The sequence below is a fragment of the Charadrius vociferus genome, unplaced genomic scaffold (assembly GCF_000708025.1).
Source record: "Charadrius vociferus isolate BGI_N301 unplaced genomic scaffold, ASM70802v2 scaffold202, whole genome shotgun sequence".
Classification (NCBI taxonomy): Eukaryota; Metazoa; Chordata; class Aves; order Charadriiformes; family Charadriidae; genus Charadrius; species Charadrius vociferus.
Genome location: NW_009647242.1, coordinates 1,567,744 through 1,593,545, shown reverse-complemented (window position 1 = coordinate 1,593,545; position 25,802 = coordinate 1,567,744).

The following is a 25,802-nucleotide window of genomic DNA, read 5'->3' as shown; positions in this document are numbered from 1 at the left end:
GAAGATTTAGGTATTTTACAAACAGATTATTTTTTTTCACATTTCAGTGAAGACATATTTGATGGTGTAAATTCCAGATGTATGGCAAAGTGATCCAGAATACCTTATCTGCCCTGGAAACAGTGAAGGTCCGAGCAGATCTACAAGAGCTGTGTTATTTGTTTAGGTTCGATTTCCAAAGGGGATTTGAGCAATACCAATGGGGAAATTTGGCTCCTTTTTACTAGAGTGGAGGAGAAAAGTAGTGCCATGGGTAACCAGGAATGCACGTTTAAGGTACTGACACACTGCTCACCACTGTAATTACAGGGATAGATAATTATCTAGGTTTGAACAGAGTGCAGAAATTAAAAGAGTTAAACTGCTGACTCTATATTAAACTGAGGGCTAGAAGCAATAAAAGACTCATAAGTCCACAAATTAGGCACTGCTCTGACCAAACCAGAAAACACCCAACTCATTGAGCAGAAACTGAAATCAAAGGTGGTCCAGAAAACCCTGAGCAGGTACAAGCTTTCAGCTGGCTTGCAAGAAAGACTAAACTTCAGGCTGTGTGCAAAAACATCCAGGGGGACAAAGGCCCCCCAGTGTGGTGGGGACCTGAAGCCTGGTATGTCAGGAGAGAAACTGAGTTTTCTTCCTGAGAAAACATGAGGAGAAGATGTTCCCACCGTGCACCTTTTCTGTGGTAGCTTGTGCTCAAGAGCTGGACTCAAAGGCCAGCCAAGCCTGGGGGAGAGGGAGAGGAGAGGGGAGAGGGACAGGAGGTGGAAAACAACATTTCAAAAGAAAGCAAGAGCACCTCTGACTTCTGTGGGGCCCAGTACAGCCTCGGAGGTGTACTGGTCTCTCAGAGGAATTAGATTGTCCCCTGATTAGCTTTTGGTTCTCAGTGGAAAATGAGTAAGAGCTGGGCCGAACTTATTGGCCAAAAAAGCCCAGCAAGTTTAGATACTGCTGGCGGGCTTCTGAGTGGGTTTAAAAAATCAAAAATAAAAAATGACAATTTCAGATTTGTATACCTAAACATTGCAAAGGCAACTGTAGGTTCTGGGGAACTTTCTTGTGTTCAGCATCACGTGCTTCGCACTGTGTTTCCAGACTACAAGCCCCTACACTACAGCAGTCCACTAGTCCCCTGCGCTGCAACCCACGTGAGGTTTCTTCTCCCACATGTGGCATGTGTTTGCCACAGGGACTCTGTATCACTTTAACTCAGTCATAATTTCCTTTAGCAGAGAACATTCAGCTACAGACTGGCTTTCAAAAAAAAAAAAAATTCACAGATTTGGAAAAGTAAATCTTCTATCAATTTTAAGCTGTAAACTCACCGTAGCAGAATAACATTGGGAAAAAAACCCCAAACATGCTGACAGTCAAATAAAAAATGATTCAGTTTGTAGTAAATACCAGCAGGACAAGAGACTTTCTTTCTTAGATTCAAATCCTTGGCTAGTGTTATGCACACTGTTAAAACTTCTTTCTATGTGTAAGTTTTTCTACAGAATTTATCCTGAAGTATCTAAGCCTTGTACAGGTGCTCCCTCACAATCCTATGATTAACTGAGAAGCCAGCTAAAAGCTTGGGTTTAGGCTTCTCGTTTTTCACAAGGTATTGCTTTACTGTAGTTTTTGGATGAAATGCTGTGTGTGACAAAGAGATGTGTTTCAGAACATAAACAGAAATACCCTTGTAAAAGTATTTAAAACCTCAGGCTTCTTATTAAAGTGCTCACTGATGATTGTAGTCTCCATGAATGCTGCTCCCATGGGCACCACAATGGTGCAGAGCTCCCTGGATATGATGCAGGATTTGAAATGAGGGACAAAGCCACAAAAAATAGGAGAAGGAGCTGGTAGTTGGAGTAGTTATTTCAGACAAGTTAGAGAGGGGGTAGGCGAAGAGAAAGGCAGCAGAGAGCCGTGCAGCAGCTGTCCTTTTCAAAATGGTAGATGGTGCAGGGATGCGGTGGTCCTCTACTGAGGCACCCTAAGCTGAGACACGGGGGTAGTACATTATCATATGCTGATAGATATCCAGTATGCTGATCATAACCTAGCAGATATGTCCAGCAGACTCAAGCAGAAGCCAGTATCTCCCTGTGTGTAAGGGAACTAACACAGTGAAAAGCTAAGAAAAGGGGGAAAACTAAGAGAAGCTTTAGAAATAATTAGGTCTGTAGATGAAACCAGTGCAAGGTCCTGTTCTGCTGCCAAAGTGTAACTCTGCCAGGAAGCTTTGTGCTGCTTGCCTTACATACTGCACGGCAAAATTTCTTCTAGGTGACCACTTAAGGAGCTGAAAAAAATATTTTTTAGGAAAGATGGTCTTGAAATAAAGTGAAGCATAACTACTCAACAGGCTGGGAATGCTTTGGGACAGTCTGTTAGGACAGATGGCTGCTTAACAAGAATGGTCTCTTGACCAGGTTTCTCTGTCTACATTCCAGGTGCCTGCAAGTAAGGAAGCAGATCACATGTGCTGTTTCAAATGTGTATCGATTTGCCAGTGGGGAGAGAGAGAAAACTCCGTCTTTGATAAAGAATTTGATTTGATGATCATTTACAGACCACACCACACGAAGTCTTGACACTGTTTCTTCACCCTAATTACTTTGTGAGCCATCTGGTGCACCTGCTGTTGCAGTGAGGCAGGAATAACAGTTTTACACCCTCCCTCCCTTTTCTTTTCCTTTTTCTCACACTGAGATGGATCTTTTAAGTGAACATCCACCTGACATGGCCAGACAGTGCAGATGTAGACGCAGGTGCAAACTCGGTCAACCATGCCTCCAGATGGCTCTTACTTATTAAGACAGCCAAAGTAATAACCCCAGACAAAGGGCCCCCAAGAAAAAAACCAAGACTATCCTGCAGGAAAACACTGGGTTCAGAGATGGAGTTTATGAGGATCCCAAAAAGGTAATCAGCTTTGAGTCTGTGGTGAAAATAGGACTGGTCAAGCCCCCTTGAAATTTGGATGAAATGTCAGATTGATAATTGAGCAGTCGGCAAAATGGTTAAAATGCAATAGTCTCTCATAAAGGCTGATTACATAAGCATAAGTGCCAGTAGCTAGATGCCAAGATGAAAGCCGTGGCTTCCTTTTCTCCCGCTGAGTAATATGCTCTGCAACTGAGAAAGCCAAGAGACAAAAGCAGTAGGATATTTTATGGTCTGGTTTCTTTTAAACATCAGAGGAATCACACTTCCAAGGGCTGAACTCCAAACAAACAAACAAGGGAGCAAAATGAAGCAATTGTGCCCTCCCTCAACCTCTCCCTTTAATATCTTTAATTACTGGCCCACAAAGTGTGAAAGTTCAAAGGAATGAGTTTCAGGCTTGGGAAGCTGCCTCACTAAATAAGTTCATTTGGGCAGAAGAAGCTCACAGGAGTCCAGAGGCCACCTCTGCTGCCGCAATTGAATGAGCTTCTCCTTGTTAACCTGAATGCTCTTTAGGGGAAAGGCATCAGAAGGAAAAACATCTTTTTCAGTCAACTATTCCAACATATCTTCTTCGGGACTATCACAGATCGCTTGGGACTTTTCTGGCCTCGAGGGACAGCATGAAAAAGTGCCCTCCTCTCCAGTGATCATCCCAGAAGCCATGCTGCCTAAATGAGTACTCCGCTGAGCAGAATTAATTGCTGCTTTCCACCTGTATTTTCCTGAGAGAGGATTTGTGGCAGAATGCCCAGCAGACGCTGGGCTACTCAGGACAGTGGGTCCAAAAAAACAGCATGCAAAAGTGATGGGAGGTGCAAATCCACAGGCAGGACTCCCTTGGCTCTGCCATTCTGATAGTGACACAAAAACACCTTGGAGCTTGGCTGAGGAGCATAGTCAGCTCTGCCCCAGGCAGTCGGCAAGGTAAGAAGGCCATGCAGGCTGAGGGAACTTCCCAGCAGCAAATCTTAGTGAGAGGTGGGGTTGCGGTACAAGCATGTCATGCCAAGCTCCCCAGTTTTGGTCCACAATGACTATGAAAATGGCCTAGGCACGTCTCCTCTGGCAGGTCTTTTCTGAATTTTCCTGTCTAGAGGGGTCCTTAAAGCCTGAGGTCTCAGGGCCATCAGCCCAAAGACTCCCGTCACCGTGGGTGCGATGAGATCTTAAAGCTGTCTCATAATTCCTGACATACTCCAGAGAATCACATCAATTCCAGATCCCTCATGTGTCTGATCACCATCCTCTATCTAACTTTTTCTTTCTCAGTGGCTTAGTTCCATTCTTCTAGAGCAGAAAAGGGTACAGTTTTAACCACAGCTTCCACTGGAACTATGAATTTGGTGTTGGGATATAAATGTCATTAGAGGTACAGGTGAAATACACTGAAGGGCAGCAAAATGGGTAGAATTGGAGCTGGAGATTTCCCCACATCTCTGGCCCTCGTTCAGGATGCTTCCCCACAGTAGCTCCTCAGATGCAGATATGCAGAAGCATAGTGGTAGGCCTGGTCCTGCCTTATCCCCTGTCCTCCCGATGCTTGGGAGGTTCCCAGCAACCCTGGACAGAGGAGGGGAAGAAGTGGAGTTTGAGGTTGCCTGGGCATCCCTTCCCTTTCTGTTCCCTCCCCTCCTTGCTGTCAGCGCGGTCAGGCCCATGCACAAGGCAATCACAAACAAAGAGAAAGGCAAGAGCAGGCCAGGATAGTCGTGCCTTGACCCTTTGTATGATGGTGTCTGTCACTGCCGTAAATACCACTTTGCTGACACAGTCAAGAAACCTTGAAAATTATTATTATGTCTAGAACTTAGAACTAAGAGTTTTATCCTTGGACCAGTACCTCCCACACAAACCCACAACAGTGGGACATCTCCCTACCACTTGACCTTTAAGTGCGGTGTATTAGGCAGCAGATGGAGGTGGGGAGTGTAAGGAGGCAGTAAGACCTTCCCCACCAGCCTGATAGACACTGTTCTTAGCAGAGCAAAACGTAACTGTTGCCAAGTTTTTGTAGGTATGTTGAAAAAGGAGAGTTTTACTGAGGTTTTAAAAGAGGATAATGCAAGCAAGAGAAGAACCATATTCTGGATTATCATGCTTTTTCAAAAATTCTTTTTAGCACAACACACAGGGACAGCAAAGACACTGCTTAAGACCTGTACTCTGTGTTGTTCTGTGAGAACAAACCTTTCCCCAGAAATCCTGTTTTATTTATTGCCTATTCAGTTTGCTAGCCATATGAGACCTAAACCTTCGCTAGTCTTCCTGGAAACTAAGCCAGCCAAACCACTGAAAAGATATATTTAGGATGGAGGAGCTGTAAGGGACAGCTGGAGCATATCTCTTGTACTTCTTTACTGTAGCACTATTTAGCCTTGTCACCGGGCCCAAAGTGAAATAGCTGGTACTCATATTTTAATGAATGACAGCCAAGCAAATTCAAGTGATGAAGTTGTGATCAGCTCTTCTACAGTAAAACAAGAATTCGGCTAAACCTGTATTTTATTTGGCCTATAAATATATTGCCCTATTAATGCCCTCACCCGAAGGCAGCCTTAATACTGGAACAATTTGTTTTTCTGAAATCGGGACTTTCAGTGAGCGCTTTGATTTGGATGTAAAATCCAAGGACAATGCCTATATTTTTCTGCTGCTAGAGATTCACTGGGCAATCTCTGAATTTACTGAGGGGTAGTTATCACCAATACCGGGATTTGCATGATGAGACTGTGCTATGTAAGATGGATTTGTTTTACAATGTGGTTTCTTTTTTGGGATCACTGTGATCTATAGTACATGTATATCGGTTCACATCCTGCACTCTGAGCGGCCCGCATTGGCAGCAACACAAATTTTGTATCGCTTACTAGTGATGTAAATCAAGCATTTCAGCTCCTGAATAATGTTAATCTGAGGCCCATAACCAGGAAAGGTTATCAGAATACTCCTTTCAGGACAACAGGATGATTCCTGCAGCAACTGCTCTCAGCAAGCTGTTTCCAACTCCAAATTTTTTCTTCCCTTTTTAGCAGCTGAATTTCCATACGGAAAAGCAAAATGACAGGGCAAATTGAGAGCATTTGCAATACAGTGCAGTATGCAAGAAGCAGAAGGAAGAGCTTACAGCCTGGTTAAAGCAAACCAACTCCGTAAGAGGGCAGTGTAAGAGATGAGCGCTGAAAATTAGTCAGAAATTATTTTCAGTAGCACTGAAGTTACAGCTCCCATAGACGCAACGTTCCCAGTGGTTTCAGGTAGCTGGGGGGACAAGGTCCCTGCTGAGCAGGTTTCAGGGATTGCACTGAGGTCCGAAGGATTACTGCATAGAGGAATTTGTCCTTTGGCTCTCCACTCACACTCGATTTTCTGTCTAAACCCATGATTTAATTTGGGTGAATCCTGATTTATACCGCTATGAATAAAAGGGAGCTGAGGCCATCAGTAGTATAAATAAAGTCTTAGCTCAGTGGCAGTCTTGCCTGTGTGAGAACTGCAGGATCAGGCTGTATAGTCCTGGTAGCTCTTTGGCATTCGATGAGCAAGTTACCTTTATTTATAACATGGTACAGCAGGCCGTGTCGTCGTGATTGACTTACAACAACTGCAAGGTCAAAAGTTTGATACGCTGAGGGAAAAGTGTCCTGGCAATGTATATCTGGAGATTGTGTTGAATCAGGGATATGTAAAAGGTTAAATAGGGTAAGTCTAGAAGCTTTGGGCTTTTTTATATTTCAGACTAGCTTTTTAGAAACATCCTTGGAGGATACTAAAGAGCGCCTTCTATAGCAGAATGCTGAATTCACCCTTTTTGCCACCTTCTGTGACCTTTTTGCCACCTCCTTACTTGTGCTTTGTAAAACAAGAACCACTAAAACAACCCTGTCATCAAATCCACAGCATCTATTCCTCCTTTGATTCTTGAGAGGCGATAACAAGCTCAGCTAGGAACACATTTTAATAATTATATAGCTATAATTATCATTTTGGCTTTGCTAGGGTTTTTGAAAGATAAACTGTGCAATCTATTTATAAGCTTGATAAGCAGGAGGACCTAGTGCCCTTTCCTTCTAGTAAATCCATGGTAAGTCTCATATGCAGAGTGAAATCATCTAAAAGAGCATCAAATAAAACAACAAGGCTTCCAATTAAGCATAATCTTGCAGTAGGTGGGTGCAATAAATACCTCAGCAGTGAAGGGAAAGAAAGCATTGCATTTTACCCAGAAATGCGGATGTTTCAGTAAATACTTAGAACACGGCAATCTTCCATGAGTAGTCCTATCCGCACTAGCACTTATCCCAGGACAAATGGAGAGGGCAAAAAGCTATTCCAGGAATACCTGTGGTGTATACCAAGAGGATACATTTTGAAGGAGAGCTCCATTTTACACAGCTGGTTAGTTACATGATATGTATCTGCTCATTTGCAAAATTGGATTTTGTAAGCAACAACAAATGGAGACAAATAACAGGAAAGACAATGAAAAATGGAAACACGATTTCAAGGATGTCAGAGCAGGGGCTCTGGGTAAAGTATGAAAGCAGTCCCAAAGACAAGGCTTATGGGGTCCTGATAACTGTTTCCTAGCAACAGGAATACTATTAAGGGGGATGCTGAAGTCCAGTTTAATACGTTTATCCAATGCTCTGAAGGACAAGTAACATCAAATTCCTCTTTTTATACAGGGCTACTCAGTCAGGTTCTGTAACAGTCTATACAAGAGCAGTTTCTACATAAATCAGTCCTGCATATGTACCTATGTATATCTGTATATATGTGTTGGTTCTTTTTGAGCAGAACAGGAAAACAATGTCATTTATTGGGATATCTGCTTTGGGTTATTTAATAAGATACAAGGCCGCAAATGAGTTAAATGCAATTATGTGAAAGTAAACTACAATACCTTCTGCTTTTATCTCTAGGATATTTAGACTGCTAAGCTAACAAAAAGATTCTATTACGGTATTTACAGCTGACTGTCGTAAAAGCTAGTTCATGGCACAGCTTTAATATAGTTGAGTCCAATTATTTTTAGCTTAGTTGTGAAATTGCTTTAAGTAAACAACCGCTATGTTATCCCATTTTATCATACTTCCAGTAATGCTAACCTAGACTAAAACTGTCGTACTCTATTAGGAGGTTTTTCATGTTAAAGGGAGATCCATATAAAGCTACAAAAACACAGTTTCGATTGAACACAGTAACCTATGTGGTGTTAGAAATTTATTTTAAAGCTCTGAGCAAACTTTCCACAGAATGACCCCCCAAAGGAGAGGATAACACCATGTAAACTTTTGGGAAGGAATTTGATAACTTGGTTAAAAATACCGCGTAATTCAATAAAACTCCTTAGAGTCAAAGCTCAACAGCAATATTTATGCATACATTGAAGTGACTAAGACCTAAGCCAAAATTGAATCATAGCGTTGGAAAGCATGGAGAAAATTATTCAAGAACCAAGCACTGAAAAAGGTTAGCTGCTACACGTCATCATGCTTATGTCAGTGCAGTCTTACTCTAGCAAGCCTCAGATGTAGATAATTAATGACCACCATAGCCCCAGCAGCCTCCCAAGCCAACCCTCAGAGGTCCACCATCTGATTTCCATGGCAGATGACCTTTGCAATGGATTATTTGTGGTTTGTTTTGTTGGGTTTTTTGTTTGGTTGGTTTTGGGTGGGTTTTTTTGGGGGGGGTGTGGGGGGAAGAGGAATATAATAGGATTTGGTAACTTTATTCTTTTGCTGCTCAGGCTAAGGCTAAGGCTTTAGTTAGTACCTGATATTTATGTTTTTTCCAGCAGTGTTTCAGGGGTCTGATTCACTTCTTCAGCATTTGGCAGAAGCCTAGACCCAAACAACAAATTCTAAACTCTATTTTTTCCACAGCCCAAAATAAACATGATGCAAATAGGCTCTAAGATCCACAATCATCCTCTGGGAAATTTGCAGAGTAACCCTGGGTAGGGAACCAGTTTGCCATCTCTCATTTCCCATTTGGAGCACAATGTTTAGTTAGCCAACAGATGCAGAAGACTAGACAGCAGCAATGTTAGCCTCAAACTGGCAATTTTTCAGGGTTCTCTCGTTAAAGCAAGACAACAAGCATTTTTTGCTGTACTCCCTCCCTTTCCGTGAATGTAAATTATTAGCTGAGTCCACCCCCTTTTTAAGGCAGAGGTCTCCAGAAGGGCTGGAAGATGGATGCATCCCCATCCCATCCCATTTGACAGGCGCAGCCTGCAGAAATGCCTTCGGGAAGGCTCTCTAGGTGGGCCTGCTGGGGTAATAAGCTGCCTAATGGCATACTAAGCAGCCGAGCTACTGGGAGTGCTTGAGCCATCAATTCAGGTGACTCATATCGAAAGTACCTGCATTTTCACAAGCCATGGAGATCAGTCATGTCACTTTTGGGGTTTTCTGTCAGGAAGGGAGTGAGACAAAGCTGGCAGCCATAGCGGAAAAACATAATTTCCCACCTAATTTGGCAAGCTGAAAATTCTGCAACTGTCTTTGCTTCCGAAAATCTCTCCGTGCTCTCTCTGTATGCCTCTCTGTGGAAGTCTGACTAGAAGCCAGTTTACATCGCTTCAAGGATGGGACAGGCACTTCTACCTAAAGCACGGCAGCAGGCAGCTGCTTTCAGACTACGTCATTTTTAGATGTGAAAGTGTGGTTTTAAGACATTAGTTGTTTTATCTTTCATCCTTCTTGAAGAAGTTCCAGGTTTTGCCTGGAATAAACAGATTATTTCTTTTAAAGGAAAGTTGAGGTACAATTAAGATACATGCACAGAAAGACTCATTCAAGCAGTGAAGTCACTTTGCTACTTTGAACCCATCTGCAAAATACCTTTGTGTACTACCTCTATAACCTTCCCACAACAGACAAAACCCCTACCCAAACACACCTCTATGTAGAGCTTTAGGCACTTTAAGTTTTTAGTGAAAATCTTGGGACACTTACACATAGGCTCTACCATCACCTGCAATTAAAGGAAAACCACTATCTTCCTGTAGTGAAATAGATTTGATGCTTGTTAGAGAGTCTGCAGCTCCTGTTGCCGTTTCTCACCACTTTCAGTGTCAAAAATGAGGGCCTGGGCTACCCTTCTATCTTTACACCTGAGCACTTGCTCACAAAATTGTAGTGTTAATGTAAAATAAACCAAAGGAAGGAAACAGCTGCTGGAGCCCTGAAGAAATAAACTGCACAAAGCGCACACAGGAGTTCACACTTTTGCTGTTCTAGTTAGGGGCTGGAGGAGGTTGTTATGATCTGTTCCTCCTTGTGGCATGATGTTTGAAAAATGACAATGCCTTCTGTTGATAAATAATATTATATTTCCTCTGTTAGCTGCCTAATCCTTGGCTGCCTCCTTAAAATGCGATCTACAAAATCTTGGCAGATCTAGTTTGCCTTTTACACATTCTTGTGGAAGATCATAGATGGGGATCCTTATACAGTTGATGTGAACACACACTTTGGCTGTCTAAATCTGACCACGTTAAGTCTTGCCTGCCTGGATCTGAGAGTGAATGCCATAATTTGTTAATTGTGGTGCCATTAGCGTTTAAAGATTTTTAAGAGACTAAACAATTACACATACATTTTGGTACTGTGTCTACTGCTCCTGCTGGTTTAGGAGCAAACACCGAAGAAGGCTTCAAATGGATTAGAGACTGTGGATCCCGTTCTTTAGTGTGTGGTTGTTATTAAAAGGTTATTTAGGGGCTCTCTTATGGCGGTATCTCTGGATTAAGGATTTATGGAGATAGACCAAGGATTTCTTGGTGGGTACTTAGTAGTTACATATGTACCATATGTTGCTGTTTTTGAAGTTTCCCTGTGTTTAATACTATTACTTTTTTGGCTTTTCCTTAACATTATTTGCAGTTAGGTCAGAGGTCCACAATCCTAAACCCTGATCTGAAGGCACTGCAAATACAACAGTGTCTGAATCCAGCCCTTTTCAGTAAGCCTGTATGAAGTAATAATCAATTACTGGGTGAACTTAACCCATAAACAGATGTGGATTGCAGGAGACATCTGATAACATCAAAAGAGGCAAATCATAGAATACTGCTTGTCAGAAAGCCCCTGAGAAGGTACTAGGGACTTCATGAAATTCATGGTGAAATTCCATTTACTCAAATCAGCATGGGATCACAAGAAAGAAGTTAGAAGACAAAAATGTCATCACTCTTCAAGCTGGAATGAAAACAATATTCAAATTAACAATAAGCATTTCTACCACAACTCCTATCGAAAACCAGTTGGTTAATGATGGTCAGATAGGAACACTTCGTATTTGCGTATCCACCTATCATCAATCAGATAAATGCATGCGTGCAGCCCCACATATGCAGACACACATTTCATGTGCATTTGGCTACATCCCTCTTTGATTGCAAGTTTTCATTTATCGATCATATCCTAAGCTTATAAATACTTTACAATTGTGACCCTTAGGTGTTCGACACAGTTGTAACAGTAAGGGCTTGATTTCACCATGTTAAGTTACACATGTGTTACTTAATTTGGTGACAGTTTTGCCTGCAGGAGTGTTTTTGAACAATAAAAAATGCTCGTTCTGTTGAAAAATTCCTTGTGTAGACTAGGCAGAAGCTTGATTTTCACCTGCTTGCCTCTTCAGTCTGGGTAGAGCAGGTGTGAAACACTCTGTAATTGAGCAAGTGGTTACATCTGCTCTCAGAGTCCCAAATGAAATTATTAAAAAGAATTAAAGAATAAATTATCCAATGAGGACTGGAAATAGGGCAGAGTATTTTGCTTCCATGGAGGCTTGATTTTCTTGATGCTCGTGCTTAGATCAGTTAATGCTCTTCTGTTATTGGTCGTGATCCCTGTCCATGAGTCTTTTTCAGACACAAACATTTCATTATTGTATTTTGGAAACTCTACTGATTTTTGATAAGCAGCTATAATTACAGATGCTGTTACTTGCAAATCATGGCAGATCTTCCTATGGAGCTCTTTCAGAGAGTATCACTCTGTCGCCAGTATTAGACTGCAGCAGCTTTGCTGCTGCTGTGACAAATTTTAAATTAAATTTTAAAAAGCGCAGGAAGATAATGATTTCCAATAAATACTGTGAAATTCACTTCCTATGGTAGTAAAAGACACACAAGTTACAACACACTAAAATTTATACATTTGCTGCAATTCACCTTTAAGGAACGCAAGAGGAAAGTTAGTGATTTTGAATAGATGATGTGTTTTATTTTATGGTTTGGAAGCATGCCCGTTATTCAGGATCACAGAACTCATGAATTGATGATCCGAAGGGAGGCTCTTTTACTATTGCATCTCCTGCGTTGCCTCTATAAATATCTTTTTTTTTATTATTATTCTGCAGTTTTTAGATTTGTTTTATGGTAGTGGTTATTAATGTTGTACCTCTGACTGTTAAGAGAATTCATAGCTCTGTTAGAAGTCTGACATGTCTGAGAGATTTGCTTGTGTATGTAGTTTTCTTGCAGTAAACCAATCTGCTGGACAGGGAGGGGAATATTCTGCCTTTGATAGCAGGTATATTTCTGATTACAGTTAGTGGGAATATGTGGCTTCAAACAAAACCAACAGCCCCAAAAGTTTAAATTACTGCAAGTCTGGAGTGTGTAAGCTTTTTTTTATACGATTGCATAGCCTAGACAAAGAACAAGGAAATAGCTACTGCTGTTTATTTCTACTGGAGAGTGAGGATTGAGCATGAAAACCTCATGCTCCCAATTAACTTCTCTGGGAATTTAGAGGGCCGTCCAGCCATAGGACAAACAGTGTCTTCAGCTCACCTGAAACTGCAGCTAAAGGAGATCCACGTTACTAACAACATCAACTTTTTTTGTTTTTAAAAACCTCCGTAGTTTCTCTTTCTCTCCTGAAAATGCTATTGTGACTATATTGAGGCTCCCCTCCCCCTGCCTCGGGGTATTTCAGAGCCAGGAAGACACTAAAATCTTAGAAGATGTTATTTTGTATTTTACTTGCATCTTTGGGGTGTAGTGAAATGACAAAGCGCAACAATGAAAAAGAGTCAGCAAAACTATGGCAACGAAGTCTTTAATTTCTCTAGCGAGACGGACTAACTTGGAGTCCGCAACCAACTGCAAATCATCTCTAACACACCAAATGATTCACAGACATTTCGTGAGTAATTGGATCACTGCTGGTGCAGCAGTTCGACAGCGAGGTCGCTCAGGAGCTGGTTTATCCATGAAGGCTACAGTGAAAAAAAAAAAGCTCATGCTTGTTTGGTTTGTTTTTTTTTTTAAAAAGAATAATCACCCAGGAGGTTAGATAGCTCCTCCCTTCCAGGCGTGACTTTCAGAACAGACCAAGTTTCTGAGTTTGCTTAAGGTTATTTCCTCTCCAATAAATACTCACTGGAGAAAAGGCAGAGGGAGAAAATGTAGGCACTGCTTTTTACAGTGTGTTTTCTCATTCCAGGAGTGATAAGGATACCTGGGGGAGCGTTGCACCTGGCAGCTACGTTTATAACACACCTTTCAAAGAGAAAGACAGACCATCTTTAAAAGCCCTAACATCACATTTAAGATCCTCTCCATGGTGGGCTCGTTTTGCTTGCCTTCCAGCCCTTGCTCCTCCATGAGGAAGGAATATCTCTTTCAACAGAAAGTTCCCCAGACAAGCAGGCATGAGAAGGCTGATTCTTGTGGAAAAAAGCTGACAGTACGGTCTGGACTCTGGCTCTCATGGGAGCTTTGCTATTGACTTTAGCTGGGCCAGGATTTCACACGTCGCTTGTGTCAAGTTTGGCAAGGGTTACTACTGGCATGAAACTCGTCCTGAGGGAAGAAATCAGACCGCTTTTCTACACAAATGCCCAAATGTCCAATGTGTACAAAGAAAATGGGAGGGATCATAAAAAAGACTAATCTTTTAGGTGTGGTTAGCAGGCCTGAGGATGCTCCCATCAAGGCTATAGGAGCTGACTTGGGCAGCAAGCACAGTGCACCAACACGAGCACTTCACCTCTGTCCCTTGTCAGGTTTCCTTTACAGCCATCACAGGGCTGGTATTTCTTCACTCTGCAGCTCCAAATGAAAGAAGCCAGAGAGGCCCAGGAGAGATTTAAGCTGGTCACTGCAAATTGATTCACGCACATGTCTCTGGTGTGAGGATGTGCTACTTCTTAGGCAGCAAGAGAAGGGGAAATGAAATGAAGAGGTTGTATGGCTGCTCTCAGGAGAACAGCAAGCTAACAAGAGCAGATTGGTGTTAATTTAGCTGAGAAAAGAAGCCTCTCTTCTTTTAGTGCTTGAGGATTTGAGATTCCAGCAACAGGTTGGTGAGGTAGGCAGGAGGAAGGAGTGGGAGGGAGATCGCTCTTTCTTAAGCGACTGGAGAAGTGTGGAAGTAGGTTATGGCAGGTTAGGGAACAGGAAGAAAAATACATAAGCAAAAGGGAAACACAGAAAAAGGGGAGAGCACAAATCTGGGACAACAGTCAGCTCTTTGCTGCTTCTAAAACATCTCTGCTGGGAGAGCAGGGCAGGAAATTGCTGCTCTGCTCCACAAAATTAAAGAAAAAACCCAGAAGAACTACTCCCACTCTGTAGCAGGACAGATCCCATATCCTGTCTTTCAACGGGCTGACATTAACGTGGAAGAACAGTATGGCTTTGGAACTGTGTTTATTCTTATCAGGTAAGACTAGAGCATGGCAGGAGCAAACTACAATTTTGTCTTTATGTCAGCCCAAGAAAACATGTCCTGTAGCCATAATCCCATGTACAATTTGAGCAGTTAGCACTGCCGGTGAAAAAAGCAGTTCCTAGTGCTCCCTAGTTCCCCCATCTAGTTCAGTGTAAAAACCCTAAATAGCCCTGCCAACATAGGCTTGAAAGTGTAACAAGTGTAAATGAGTGACTGAAGGAAAGGACAGAAGGTTAAACTGTTCTTTCAAAGTCTTGAGTGTGTGGGAAACTATGGCGCAAGAAAGGCCATTTGAAAAGATAAGAGAATATCCATCTAAGAGGTACTTCTTTCTGGACAGCCAGAAATTTCTGATTAAAAGCTGCGTTTAAGAGATGCTAAACCTAACCTTGAAGAGGAGTACTGCTTCATATCTGATAACATGACATAGCATGTGGATTTTTTAACACAATATATCATTTATATGATGATAATAATAATAAAAGCATAGGCGATTGTGAGTCCTTCTGCATCCTAGGGTTATCGTTATTCTGGTTTGTACTGTCAAGATAAAGTGGAAACAAATGGTTACCCAAGTGCTGAATATCCTTGAGAGAGCTAAAGAACAATTTTCTGAAGATGGAGAGAAGGATAGATTGGCATGAGGTAAAAGAGACACCTGCTTCAGTACTTTTTGTTGATCCAAAGCTTCTGTTGATTCAAGGGATAAAAGAAGTCCCCTGATGGGATGTGCCAGGAGACACTTTTAATCTGTTTTTGCTGGTGAGCGAGAGACTCTACTGCCAACACTTGCAGTATGAACTTCATCCCGTGTTTATTGTGGGAAGAGACAAGATGAAGGGGTAGCCTTCCCTGCACCCCTCAGACTTAGAGACTAGAACCTAAGATGCACACCCTTTAATCTTTTAGGGAAAGGATAGAGAAGATATACGGGCCCAAATGCATAGGTTTAAATTAATGCCTACATCTTTGGATCTCAGAAGACCCTTATTTTTATTTTTAATGTGTCCAATCTCCTGAAGAACGGCTGGTTTATTGCAAATTTAACTCAGTGTGGTGAAAAAAGCAGCTTTCAAACCGTCAGCTGGTGAAACACTGAGTGAAGTGGAGGCCTGGGGCAGCTTCAGCCTAAATTCAGGGCAGAATGAGGTCCAAACACACCATCTGGAAATTTTCATATCACCTGCCTGGTTACATAAGGGAGATTAATGCCTTCTTATGACTCTCTTCTGTGGAGGACAGTAGTTACATTTCCTTCAGTTTCCAAAGAGGTTAACTTGCATGGTGATCCAAACAGTTAACTGAAGTGCTGTCTGGTAGGAAGTGAAATTCATGCCAAAACTAGGTATCTGTTATGCATTCTAATTTACTTTCCCTGACTGCAGTAGGAATCAAACAACAACAACTACAAAAAAAAAAAAAAAAAAGGCACAGGGCAGAGAGCAAAGAATCTTTTTGAACTAGCATCCAACCCAAAAACTCTCTGGGCTTTTTCTCTGAAGCTGTTCTACCTGTCCTTCTATACCCGATGGTTTCTTCTTTGTTAGTCTGTTTGCTTCCTCCCTTTTTTTAAAGTGTCTCTGTCCTTGCAGCAGTTTCTCCTGCAGATACAGAAAATTTCCAGCAGAACAAGAAGGGGTGGGACAGCTCTGCTCCTGGGTGCTCATGCTCCATCTTTGGGGTGTGGACGTAAAGCTGCTATGGTATCAACTCCCCCATATGTAAGAGAAATCAGAGCCACTCACTTGTTTTCTTGCAACTATATTGAAGTGGGGGAACTGCAATCAGACATTCCCCCAGCTCCTGGTTTCAAAGAGGTTCAACCAACTGTATAATTACACAACTATTTCACCTTTACCACTTGGGGCTCAAAATGCCAGCAATTCCAGAGTGAAGCCACTGGTAAAGCCTTATTGCATTTGACTTTGTCAAACCTCTTGACTTTTTTGTGGGATGCTCTTAGCCCCTTTGCATCTGGGAGACTGCCCCAAACACTTTATCCTAGGCAGAAGAAAACAAAGCCGAGCAAAACAAAAAACAGCAAGAAGAAAAAACTGAAATACTTCAAGACTTTAAAGGCAATACATTCTCGAGTAGCTCTGCCATTAGAGGTGTGCTCCTGGTTGGTCACCTTAGTCACCTCTTGTGAAAGCAGCCTACTGAGAGTTTTGGACCCATCTTTTCCTCCCCAGTTTGTTTTTTTTTTCCTATAAAGCATTTGGCTCATCCATTGTTGTATCAGACTCCAGTGTAGTCTTCTCCATGTTGTCACCTTGGAAGTGGGCCCTCAAAGTAGATGAAAAATTAAGCTCACTAAAATTTCTGTTATCTCAGTATGCTTCATATGCTCCTGTTTGCAAGGTACTGTTGTACCAGGGCTTTTGTAGTAATTTGGATTTGAACTTCCTGTTTTCTGAGCTAATTTTCTACATCGTCCCTACATTACACCCAGTAGAATTTTCTCTCATCTTTGAGAAAGGCTTTGCAGCCCCAAAATGTCCAGGAGTTTTACTTATAGTTTTATCTTATAACTTATAACTTAATCTCCCCTGTTCCTCATTTAACTGCTCTCTTGAAGTATCATGTCTCAGCTTATATCCTTCTAACTTTGGATGAATGAACAACACTGAACATCAGAGAGAGGCAAACACTGTAATGCTTTTATGAATATTCATTTGTATTTTGAAAGGAACTCTGCATTTCCTTGGTTTTAATTTTCACACCATAAATTTTCTGACAAGTAATATCTGTACAGAAATATTTGCCGAAACAGCATATGCTATTATAGTAGCATCAAGTAGTATTAGAATGTTAAAATTCAAATGAATAATTGATATTCACATCAAAAAACTGAATCAAAGAATTATCCAATTGAGGCAAGAAGGCATGCCATGTGATCTCTGTGTTAAATTGGATCAGACTGACTGAATTTCTTTTTTAAAAACCTGCAATAAGCTGCCTGTGAATGGGCCTAAACTTGAGTTTCAGTCACTGTAAATCATTCTGAATGACAAACAGACTTGCAAAAACATGTTTATAGACAATTTTCAAATGGAAAAAGAGGCAAATGCATTTAAAAAAGTATTTACCCTGAAATATTCTCCCAGCTGAGCTCTTAGATAAGTTACTGTCAGGCAATCCAGAATGGTGCTTTCCCTTTGCATTCTCTCCCTCTTAAATGATGCCAATTTGAGGGCAAAAGATTGTGCTTTGACCCTGGTGTGTCAATCTTCTGCTTATCTGTGCAGAAGACTACCTCAGAATCAATGGAGTCTCCTTATTTAAAGTACTCTTTCACTCCCTGGCCAAAGTGTGCCAATATAGGGAGTTAAATTATCCATGAGTATTCTTGCTTCACCCACTGACCTATATTGCTATGACCATTACCCAAGGTGATGCCTTATTGGTATTTCTGCTCCAGTAAGTGAGCCTTCCCAGGGCTAAAATACCCTTTATGAAAACATTACAAGGAAGCAGCAGTAGTACTAGAGCAGTCACCAGTAAGAAAAAACAGTCTTTTTCTATGGAAGGTGGTTTTACAAAATATTCCCAGTCAGTGGGACAAAAGGATGATCCCCAGATGATCTGGCATTGCTTTGTTCCTTTCCTGGGAGAGAAGGGGAAAGGCCAGTATAAAAGGGGGGCAAAGGAAAGGTCCCATACGACATGGCACTCCAGGGGTTTGGATGGTTTCTTCAGTCAAAGGAATAGAAGGGAAAGCAGAAGAAGCCTTGCAGGTCTTTGAGCAGCACGGTCATGCAAGTTGGGCCATTAATATGTACTTACACACACTGTTTAATGAGGTGGGCTCAGGAGAGGATGCAGTAATTGAAAGGGGGGTGCACTGCTGGAGGTCCTGGGGAGCACCCATCTGTCTGCCAGCTGCAATGGGAGGGCTGGAGCGGAGCTAGCTCGTGCTTGGTCATCTCAGGCCATACACAATCCAGAAAAGTCCTCCTGGAGAAAAGGAGGCGATAGGAGCAGCACTGCAGACCTGTTAGTGAGACCAGGGAAGGAATGCCAGGCTGCTCCGGGCAATCAGGCAAGCCATGTGCTTCCCCTGGTCGGCAGCGCTGCCAAAGCGGGTGCAGTGGTTGGGAAGCATAGCGAGGGCAACAGGAAAGCTGCATCTGAAAGAGGTCAAAATGCCAGCAGGCATGGGAAGACGTGAGATGAGTCACAGGGAAAGATCCTACATGTGCAAGGAACCGTTAAGAGTAAGGGGAAATGCATCCATTGGACAGCAAGGGGTTTAAAGACCTATTTGGATCCTTTTTTTAAAAAAAAAAAAAAAAGCAAGCAAAAATCCCATGTTGTTGGGCAGAAATAATACTTTGGGGGATTGTGGTACACCACCTGGCATGGCTGGATGCAGCGCAAGCCAAGAGCCATCCTGCAGTAGGAGACAGGCTGGCTGGTAGGCCTTGAGCTCCGAAAAAGGAGGGTGAAACCTGGGACTGTTGGATCAGCTTTCCTATGTTTTTGCCCAACAGGAGCCCTAAGTGGATTAAGGAATCTTGGTATCCTTTGTCTCACCCCATATCCTTTCAGGAGCCGTGTGCCATGCATAAGTGTAGGAATCCCATTATATTCATTGGCTTTTTTACATTATCCGCGCCTTACATGTCATAGTAACCTTCCATTGAGATTGCCTTTGTGCCTACCCATGAGGTGTATGATATCGGAATTGTTCATGAATCAGTGTCATAACGCTTACAAAAACCTGTCTTTGATGTCACTTCTCTTGCTTTTTCTGTCTCCTAATATTTGAGCTAAGAGGAGAGCAGATAAATAGCAACGCAAACCAAGCCAGCAACAAGATCCTGCGCTGCAAACATGTAGTATCCTATTATTTGGAGAGAGACCTTTCAAATAACAGTCTTTGTGCTGCATCTTTACATGTGTAGAATTGTGAACACCCCTGTTATTCCCAAATGAGGTAGTCCAAGAGAGTGGTGGCAGTTCACTGTAGCTTTTTAACACAATCCGCTTGCAAGTATTCAATGCAGAAAGATATTATTGGGCAGCGTATTCTGGGGATTATTTCATCTTCCTACACAAAGGCAAAGCTATTTATCAGTCCAGATCCATTCATTATCCTTTTCTGTAAGACAATACCTTTCTACCTAGATACTGCCTTCCAAAACTCTGGCCATATTGTACGAAACAATAAACACTGGAGCTATCGCTGAAAAGCATCTTTCCTGGCTTTGCCAGCAAAGCTTTTCTTCTGGGGAAATGTGTGTAGACAGGATGCTCCTCCTTTTCCTTCCCAGTGACCTCCAAGCCAGCAGCTGTCTGAGGACAAGGGGCCTCCCTGGGTATTGTGATTGCTGTTCAGCTGGACTTTAGATGCCATGATTAGTCCATCTAAGGGCAAGTAGGATATTTCATAGGCTTTTGCCATCCGTGCAAATTCTGGATTATTTCCTCCTCTTCACAAATATTATTGCAGTTAAAAAAACCCCAAACAACCACACACAAAAAAAAACCCACACAGAAAAAACAAACCCCCTTCTTGCTAATTTGTTTACTCATTGACTTTCATGTAATACAGGAACTGGCAGTGCGGTCCCTGAGCTAGCTCTTACAGTATCAGCACATCAGTGTTCAGGAGTCCAACTGCTGCTGTTTGCAAATCTGTGTAGACAAATGCAGTCCAAAACGTACAAGTTGGACCTAAACATTGAACTCTATTTACTGTAGAATTAAAGGTAAGTCTTCAACAAACAAAAAATGAAAAATATGGATCTGCAAATATGAGCAAATATAAACTTGTGATTTTAATATGCTATGAAAAAGGATTTTTTGTACAGTTTCTATCTCTGACGTTTCCCTGTTTTACATTCATTTCCTCTCCACAGATGTGTCTGGACTTTAAAAGTAGATTTTGGAGACTCAGTCTTAAGTTGCAGCATGAACAATCGCTCACTTGAGCCATTATCTATAAAAGTTGTGGACAAAATTCAACAGTGTTGATGCAGGAGATTAAGCAACTAAAGCGAAGACTCTTCCCTCTGCCTGGCAAGGCACCTTAGCACATGCTAGACTTGTGCGTATGGGTACATACACCAGTGGTCCAAAGGGTACTTGTGTTCCTGCTGTGAAGAATGGTCTGCAATGGCTTGTGACATGAAGGCCCTCAATAAAGCATTAATTTTCCTGACTTGCTGAGTATACCTCTGTCAGATTTATATTACCTTTTTTTACAGATCTTGAGCTTTCTTCACTTCAGGTGTATTTGACTGTATGGGTTGATTTTAAATGCTCTTCTAATTGAACCCAGTGTAATATGCTGGTGCACAAATGACAGAGGAAGGCCATCACTGGTATTTGTTTGTGCTACTAAAGAACTCCCTTGATCTGGATAGAGGAATTTTGAAAAGACGTGCTGTGTACTAGCATTAAAAATATCTCAACACCTGGAAGATTTGGAGGCCAGCCCAGGGTAAGAGTGGGACCTCTAGGCACTTGAACTTCACGCTGATGGAACTCGAGGAGCATCTTAACAGTGATGGAAATGAACCCTAGACTGAAAGCTGAAGTGGAGAGGAGCAGTTAAATTAATGCAATGGCTATCCAAAGTACAGAGAATCGTTGGAGCCAACTGTGTCACAACTCAGATTGCTTGTGGAGGGAACGCCAGCCTCTGGAGGGGAAACCACCAGCAGTGCCACTTCCATTCTGACAGACAGGTGTTTGTGGAAGAAACAGGAATCCATGGAAACATTCTCTGTGTTTGAAAGCTGACCTGTCTCCCCCAAATGCACTTCACAGGGCATGGCACTATCTGAAACATGCAGAAATTTGTGTGCAAGGAGCCAATAAAAGCATAGATAAACTGGTAAATGGAGTCCCAGGAGGAGCCATATGCCCACAGAGTTTCATATTAAGCAGGGAGTAAGAAAATAAATATTGATTGTCAATGTAGGATTTTGATGATAATAAGAGTCTTTCTGCGGGCAGCCACTGCGTTGCTTGAGCACAGGAAATTAAATCAGTCTGATCCCTGATTGATAGGAAGCCTGGATCTGACCTGACCAGCCTGTTAGATACCTGTAACACTCTCTAGGAGTCAACCTACCAAGCTGGTTCTGCCCTAGATACCACACTGCAGCTGCCAGCCTGCCGCTCCGGATGTGGGATTCACCTGGATCAATGCCTTTTGGCCCTCCACTAATGAAATCCTTGTTGCACTGGGTAGAAGTAAACAGTTTAGTTGCCCAAGAGCAATTCACAAGTGTAACGAAGTTTGTTAGTGTGTGTCAGTCATTAACTGGGGTTTGCATGTTTTGCCTAGCGTCCACAGTCAAAGCACACATATGCACACACTCAAATCGGCATGCGTCAGTATAAGCTTTCTTCTTTCAGTGACTGAAGAGAGCAAAGGAAGTAATTTCTCGTCAGATCACCCCAATTTTCCTGGCTGTATATGACTTTTTGAGGGTGCCAGATCTGTCAGCAGGCAGGTGGGGGTCCCTTTTTCTACTGCTTCTCAAAGGAGTGACTTTGGTCTAAATGTGTCTGCGCAAAGATGATGCATCTCATCTGTCTTTGTTCCTTTGTGGCACGAAGATAGAAAAAGGGTAGAGGAGTTTGGCCAGGCATGTGTCTGACTTATTTGTGAGGGCGACAAAACAGAGAAGCAGTCAGAGTATCCAGTAAACTACTAATTAAGTATGACTGCAAATAACCCTGTATGACCTACAGGCTCAGCCTAGGTTGTTATGAAATTTTAGCATCCAGTCAGGAAGAGTGGATGGACGTCTGGCTTTCTATAGATAGTAACTGCTACTTTGGGTGCCTTTGGCTATAGTCTGGCCTGACGTTATGAAATCTAACTTTACAGATTTGGATGTATTTTGCATTTGCTAGGGTCAAGTCTGAATTTATTCTGCAATAAAAAAAAACAACAAAAAAAAAAAGAAGCAGAAGGAGGACGACAATTTAGGAAACTGAAAATGCCAAGGGAGCTCTTGGATGCTATGCTTCTCTTCCCCATCTTACTGCATGCAAATAACAGCTTTCCTTACAATTTCCGACAGAAAGTATTTGGAGCACTCATTTTGACTTCCTGATTTGAGTGTGTGCTTGACTCTGTGCAAGTGGCTACAGTTACCAAAAGCGCTGAAACATAATGCTGTGCCTCAACATGAATATTCAAGTTCTTTCAGGAGGACACCGCTAAGATCATTACAATTGCTAATTATAAAAGTGGTAGCCAAAACTCCTGCTTCCTTCTATTATTCTTACATCCTGCAGATGTCCTGATTTAGCCAGTTAATCATCAGATTCTCTTGGGAATCATCTGGTCGTTCAGTTTTGTCTGTCTTTTTTTTAAAAAAAGAAGTTGCTTTGAATTTTTAGTGTGGTGTTTCTCATTTTCTCAAATGTTATGTTTCATTTCTTAAATATTGTATGTGATGTTGCATTTCTTAAATACTGTGCTTGGCATGTGTGCATGCACTTAAAAGGTCCCCAAGCCGCCTTTCAGTTCCTGGGAAAACAGCACATATCCCTTCAGTCAAAGCAGACATTTCATTTTGCCTTCGATCATTATACCACCTGCTCACTCTCAGCTACAGCAGGACTTTCAATAGCTCTGTCATGCGGTTTCTGTAAGTTTTGTTTACATCTGAAAATATTGCTCCTGTGTGGCAGCGCTTCTGAGAACCGTACCAAAGGCTGGTGTGCGATTGTGGGCTGGCGTGATTGCTCTGCTCTGCAACAGTGCCTTGTGAAACGATGTTTGGGGGAACGATAAGCAGAGTGAATGGTTGGCCAGAGTCCCCTGGCTGTTCCAGCACTTTCGTGCTACCTATCAGCTGTAGATATCTGAATGCCTCCTCATCTTTTCATATGCTCTAATTTCCCCACAGCTAATGAGATAGTATGGGACTGTCACACCATAATCTGCGAGGAAAAGGATGTGAAGGGAGGAAAGGTCACCCATTAGGAAACCGTAACCCCGAGGCCTAGAAACACATAACTGTTGTGTTCCACCTACCGTCACAAGAGGCTATATTTGTAAAGCATTTATGCTGTATTATGTTTGTAACGCGCTGATGGTGTGGTATTCACCGCCTGGCATAATCTGACACTGTGAAAACTCATATCCTTTGAAAAGGCCACTAATGGAGAATGGGAATAGAGATAATTACAAGAGTTGGCAGAGCTAAACCATCAGATCACAATAGCAAATTTGGCCACTGAATCGATTAGCAGCATGAGAGACTCTTCTATACCAGAACAATTTCTATTTTTTCTTCCTCCTCTCTTTCCAGTAAGCCAACACAGCTCAGCTCCATGGTTGCAGCAGAGTCCACAGATTATTCTCTGTACCTAATTCATATCTTTTGGGGTTTTGTTTTGGTTGGTTTTTTTTTTCAGTAAACAGTGCAAAAGTTGTGTGTTTATTCCTTCTGTGTGGGTTAATGTATCTAAAGATAAATTGTCTCTTTGCCCCTGCACACACACAAATCTCTGTGCTGCATTACCACCAAGGATTCGAGTCCCAAACTGCGTGTGTAGGGGCGCAAAGCACAACTCTTACCATGTTTATGTTATTTGCTGATTTTTCCATCAAGCCCAAAACTACTGGCAGGTCACCTTCCTGAACCACCGGAGCTCACTGCTCAGAAGCCAACCCCAGGGACACACTCCATGCTCTTCAGAAGTGATAGCCAAAGCCGTGGGAAGAGGGGATGCATGAAAATGGAAGAGGAATGTGAAAAGCGAGATAGGTGGGTAAAGTGGGTGATAAAAGGCATGGGGGAGGGGAATAGGAGAGAGGAGTAGCTCTAACGAACCTTGGAAAAAAAATCTCACACAAAGAGAGTTTTAGGGAATGAAAAGATGTCAGACTTCTTATTTATTCTCTTTTCTGTGGATGATCCCAGAAAAAAAAAAAAAGTATCTATATTGAATGGATGGCATTACTCTGGAATTCACATTATCCAGCTGTTAGGATGTTGTTTCCTCATTACACCCCTATGTCTGTGTGATTTATGACACCATTTCAGAGAGCAGATATTGAAGCCCCAGAGGAGCTGGGTTTTCCCCTTGCTGCTGTCTTGCACTGCATCTCATCATCCACATCGGTGTGAAACACTGTCTGTGGAGATTCAGCAGCAGGCAACGTCTGCTTTGTGCTGGAGTAGATACCTGCACAAAGAAGCAGAAGTCATTGTCCTCATTATCTTCCCCAAGGCCATCCAGCATGCCCATGGTGCAGCCTTCACCCAGTCTCCCAAACCCCACTTATGTGTCTGAACCTCAGGAGCAACCCTTCTCTCCTAGAGCCACGGGGTGCACCAAGTTGCCATGTCCCCATGCAAGCAGATGGCCTGCAGGACCAGAGTGAGTTGCTGTGCAAAGTCCCCCATGGAGAATCAAAATATGTCTTTCCATCCGCAGTTGCTTTTATTCACAAGTGCTGAGGGTTAAAAACATGTGAATGGGCGAGCAATGAGCATTTATGATGCCACACAACTTCCAGCCCGATGGTAAATATTTCAACAGGTATTTGAGCTGCCCTTAGTTTTCCTGCTAGGCGCGGGAACCTTGGCAGCCACCTAACGTCCACCCCTCCCGCTGGACTGCATCCTCCCACAATGACCATCCTACGCATCTCTTTTAACCTTGCCTTTGTGCAGCACTTCACATCTGTGCTCTGTAAAATCCAATCCTTAGATAGCTTTCTTAATCATGGTTGAGTTCATTAGCCCGCATTCTTCTCATGGTTCCTTGAGGCAAATCCAAATGTTCTCCCAGGTATAGCTGAGGGGAAAACTTTGTTGACGATGTATTTGAACCTCTTCCTTTGATATAAACACTGGCCTTGGAACAACTCTTCCCTGCTTTGTGAACTTATTTTTCCCCATTTGGAAATACTGAATAAACTGAACAACTTGGCGGCACATTAAAGCTTGTTTGAAACCACATACAAAAGATTTTGTGCAGCTCAAATGCCAGAGAAATGTGTTCACATGTGATTGACCATAATAGTTCAAGATTAGAAAATCTAGCAAGAAGCAGGAGGGATTAAGAGCATGCTCTCGTGAAAACCTTCATAACTTCGGATGAAAGTCAACGCAATGTGGTACCCAGATGAGACTAGTTTGCTGAATCGTATCATTCTACCACAAAATAAGC